General features: G+C 49.2%; 1 protein-coding gene across 1 annotated transcript in view; it reads left to right on the forward strand.

Annotated features, from left to right (window-relative positions):
- The first annotated feature begins 1,802 nt into the window (after nt 1–1,802).
- BRINP1 (BMP/retinoic acid inducible neural specific 1) overlaps nt 1,803–4,696 on the forward strand; it is an 85,739-nt gene continuing 82,845 nt past the window's right edge. The window contains exon 1 of the mRNA XM_026049163.1: nt 1,803–2,029. The gene's annotated coding sequence lies outside the window, so the exon portion shown is untranslated. The remainder of the gene's footprint in view (nt 2,030–4,696) is intronic.

A 4,696-nucleotide genomic window follows, 5' to 3' on the forward strand; every position in this document is an offset into this window, starting at 1 on the left:
CTCCTCTCCTCTCCTCTCCTCTCCTCTCCTCTCCTCTCCTCTCCTCGTGTGTATGTGTGTGTGTGTGTGTGTGTTGGAGTCACTCATTTTGCTGCATCCTTGTAGCAGAGAAATCTGTGAAAATCATTCCAGCCTTTTGTATGAGCCAAGATGACAGAAACAGGGATGTTTTACTAGGAAATGTGCTTTGCGACTGAACAGTCACTTGGAAAAAGTAAAACTCAGGAGCTTTCAGTAGTCTGTAACTGAGATAAGGTAAGCTTCAATCCTATCAGAACAGCCTGGAGTTTAACCAAACAGCTTCTAATTCTGCTTAGGAAAGATTTGCTAAAGATTTAGCTTAAGACAATATTCTGTAGCCATAGGGAATGGAGTCAAAGAAGAAGAGAACAGATTGTCCTTGCAGGCTAGAATAGGCAGGTGGGAAGAGAGCCTCTCTTATAGCCGTCCTTGCCTTATATGCCTTGCCAAGTTATTTGGGTTTTATTTTGTTTTGTTTTGTTTTAAGAGAACAGATTGTCCTTGCAGGCTAGAATAGGCAGGTGGGAAGAGAGCCTCTCTTATAGCCGTCCTTGCCTTATATGCCTTGCCAAGTTATTTGGGTTTTATTTTGTTTTGTTTTGTTTTGTTTTATTAGCAGAGCACAACCAGTGACTTTTCTTAGGAGTCATTGCCTAGAAACTTCACACAAGAGTCAGATTTTTAAATGCTCTTCCTGCACTGCTTTACCTTTGCAGAAATACTAAGATTTGTCTGGATGGGCAATATCCTTGAGGGTCCCCTATCTCTAACCTATCTAAGGTCAGGCTCTTTCCTGACCTTCCTTAAATATTTTTTTTTTTGAAGCGCTTAGGCAATTGCAAAGCTGCCTGCTGCTGCTCTGAGGCAGAGACAAGCTGGGGATGGGGAAGAGGCTCCACTCCTCCACCAGGCCCTGGCACTGCAGCTCACGCATCCAAATGCTGCTCGGCTCTCTCGCTTTCCAGTCTATTTCAAGCACGGCCCAGCTGTCTTCCCAACCGGCTGCTGTTGCCAAACGCTGCCCAAAGAGGCAGGGCTGAGCTGGAGGAGGGAGAAGCTGCCGGGGAGGGCTCCACGGCACGGGAGGCTCAGCCCACATGGGCCTCCCCGGACCGGTCTCCCCGGTGCTGTCCGTGGTGCTGAACCGCGCCCKCACCACGGGGTCTGGGGGGGTTCCGCTTACTTCTTCCCCCGCTTCGGAGGGGCGGGCACCCCCTCCCAAGGCCGAGTCAAGCTGGTGGGGAGGCTGCCTGTCATGGCAAGCGGCTTCACTGCTGCCTCCTCCCCGAATTAGAGGGTCTGACATGTTTAATTCCCCTCACGCACCCCGGCCCCGTCCAGTCAGACCTGCCCGTTCTCATCTTCCCTTCCCACGACCAAGGCTCCGTGTGGCCGGAGCTTAAGTTCCTCCTTTTTGCTACCCCCCATCGCCCCTCCTCCTTCCCTAATTATGTACAAAACACTTCTTAGAATAAAATGGCCCAGCTCGGGCTCCTCCCTGCTCTCCTCTTCCCCATTCATCCTCTCCAGACCGCTCCAAGCCCCTCCCCGAGTGGCAAGCCCAGCCTCCCTCTTCCCTCCTGGAGCCCTTTTCATTTTTATTTCTAACCCCCCTCTCCATTCTCCCTGCTGCCTCTGCTCCTTCCCCCGATGGCTATGAACTGAGCAGCAGAGGAGAGGGGGGGCACAGGAGTAAAGGAAGGGGGGGACCATATTTTTTTTTTTTTTAAAAAAGCAAACGAAAGGGAGGAAAAAATCTCTCTTTTTTTTTTTTTTTTTTTTTTTTTTCCTTTGCCTCTGCCCTTAATGCCCGCGATCTGGATCAAGGAGGGGGATTTTCTGTCTGAGCATGAAAAGGACTGCTAGAGCCCCAGGATTTTCACGCCTGCATTATCAGCCCCGCACCCAGTATGCAAGCTGGACAGAGAAGCTCTCCCACAAGTTCCTACCGAGCCGAATAAAAGCGACGGACGAGCAGCTCTCCGCCAGAGAGGGACATTAGCATCAGGTAAGGCGAGCTCCGCTGTGCGCTGCGGCAGCAGCGCTACTCCTGCTCCAGCGCCGTGGGGCTGCGCATCGGCCCCTGGCTCCCAGCCCTGGGCAGTGTGGAGTTACGCAGGCCCAAGCTCTCTATCCCCCTTAGCAGTGTGCACTGAGCTCGGCTCTGGGAGCACTGGGACCACTGGTGCCTCTGCAGAAAGCACTCAGCCCCCAGACCTCCCCAATGATGGGGGCTCAGCCCCCAATTCGGCTGGGCTGGTGGGGCTGGAGAGGGTAACGGGAGAGAGCCAGACTCCATCTGTACAGAGTATTGATACTTCCCAGCGAGGGGGACAGTCCCCAAGGAGATGGTGTCATCTCCGCTTAATCTGCCGCTCCGTTTTTCTGCAAGTGACAAGCAAATCGTGAAGGAAAAGGAAAGTCTGTCGCCTTGAAGCCCACACTAGGCTGGCTGCCTCTCCTTCTAGAAGGGGGTGGGAGACCCCGGCACAGAGCCGTAGGAGGCTGCAATGGGGGCCCTGCATCCTACAGCTGAGGAGATTAATGCCTCCAGCTCAGCCCACGATGCTGCTTGCTAGGCTGAGTGCAGAGCATAACTTTGCCTTTCTTAGCTCTTAGAGGGACAAAAAGGAGAGGGCATTTCCACATCATGACATCATTCCCGAGGTCCAGAACAGGCTCAGTCTAAAGACCCCTGAAAGATCGGAGGAGACGAAGACGGTAGTCATGAGCATGTGGTTTGGCTTTGAAGGGTTGCTCTGTGCGTTTACTTGGGAGTAGGCAAGGGGGGGAGGTGTCAATCCTTAGATGCAGTCTCCTTTGAGGGAAGCAAGCGAGCTGCAGACGCAATGTTGGCAGTATTAATGTATGGTTTTAGTCTTCTGATTGACATCAGCACTAGGTAGGACAGAAGGATCCTTCCTGCTTTACCCTGGCTGCTCATCTGAGTGCATAATAATAATTTGTTAATGGCAGTTAAGCCGCTTTCCTGAGAGTTGTAGAGAAGTATTTGGGGGTTAGTGAGAGAAGGAGGCAGTGAGTAAAGAGGAGATCAGGCTTGGGTGCAAGAAACGTGTCAGGATTTTATTTTTTATTCCTTAATAAGGAAAAAAAAAAAGACAGATCAGGTCTACTAGTAAGTGATAGACAGACAAACCCAGACTCTCCCTCCCACTCACCACGCAGACAAGCAGTCCCAGTTTCTCTAACATGCATGTACATGCCAAGCACACAAAATGCACATGTTGCTGAACTCGTACAGTCCACCCTGTTTAAGCACAAGATACTTAAACACATCTTAAACACATACTAAAACATATGCATCTTGGTTTTATTCTCTCATGCGGATGCTAGCTCCTACATAATCTGTTTCTTTACACACATACACAAACACCAACTTGGTCTGCACACTAGCACACAAGGTAAGTGCAAGACTGCATTGACATTCTCATTACATGAATCAAACACCCAGACATTCACGTGAACAGATACATGTGATGTTCTTCACTGATCTTTGGACAGTGAGTTTGTCTTTCAGCATAGTCTTCATTGTGTTGAGTTCTCCATTGCAATGATTTGAGGTTCGCCTGACTCTCAAGCCATTTGCCACTCATCAGAAAATGAGCTCAACATTTCATGTGTCYACATCTGTTTTACTGCTCTTTGCACATTCCCAGGACTCAGTAATGACTCGATTCCTGGAAAGGTGGATGAGGAGCAGCTGGGGGGACGGGGCCATAGACGTAGCAGTCTCATACCCATCACACCGTCTCTGATCAAGAGAAGGAGACTATGAGAATGAACTCCACTAGAGTTAAATTCYTTTTTCTCTATATTAATATGTGTGTGTGTGTCTGTGTTCATGCAAAAATACATATGCAGCAGTGGATAAAACATAATACATTTCAAGGCTGCTCTTCAGTCTTACACAGATTTCACTCAGGAAGAGTGAAACCTCTTCCACCCTTAGAGCACAAATTCTCCCATGCCCCCCTGATTAGAAATGGACTCCTGGCGTAGTAAGCCTTGGGAAGATGATGTCATTGGTGTAAGATTCATTTAATCAACATTACTCTTTGACCTTCCTCCCCTTCTCTTTTTCYATAGGCCTAGTTAGGAGCTTGGGTAGTCCCCACAGAGAAGGGGTGGAACGAGGCCGACCAAGATCCCTGTTAAAACTTTGGAGTGGAAGAACATAAGAAAATTGTCTTGCTATATGTGAAAAGATGTCCCCAAAGAAATCCTGGCAGGTAGATCCATGTTCCCTCCTCACCTCTACTTTTTACTGCCTCACTCCACTCTTTACCACCCTGGAAGCAAGTGTGAGGCCATGGCTGAATGTTGCACTGGGAGTAGGTCTGCCAGGGAATGATAATCGTGTTATCCGCATAAGAGAAATGTTTTAAAGGCAAATCCTCCTATCTTTGCTTAAGCAAATGTCCCATTGCCTTCTCTGCATGCATTGCTCAAGAAAACGCTGCAGAAACTGGCTCCAGTTGAGAGCCGATGCATTTGCAAGAGATCTCCCAACCCACCTCCGGAAATCGATGAGCTTTCTAGAGTTGATGCAGGGCTAGGGGTGGATGCGGCATGTTTACCACTGATGCAGAGTTGTTAAGAAGGCAGGAGAGAAAAAAAAAATGCGAAAGATGATAAGAGACGACAAAGACCCCCC

Source organism: Nothoprocta perdicaria, unplaced genomic scaffold (assembly GCF_003342845.1).
Source record: "Nothoprocta perdicaria isolate Ctin4 unplaced genomic scaffold, notPer1 scaffold_6, whole genome shotgun sequence".
Lineage (NCBI taxonomy): Eukaryota > Metazoa > Chordata > Aves > Tinamiformes > Tinamidae > Nothoprocta > Nothoprocta perdicaria.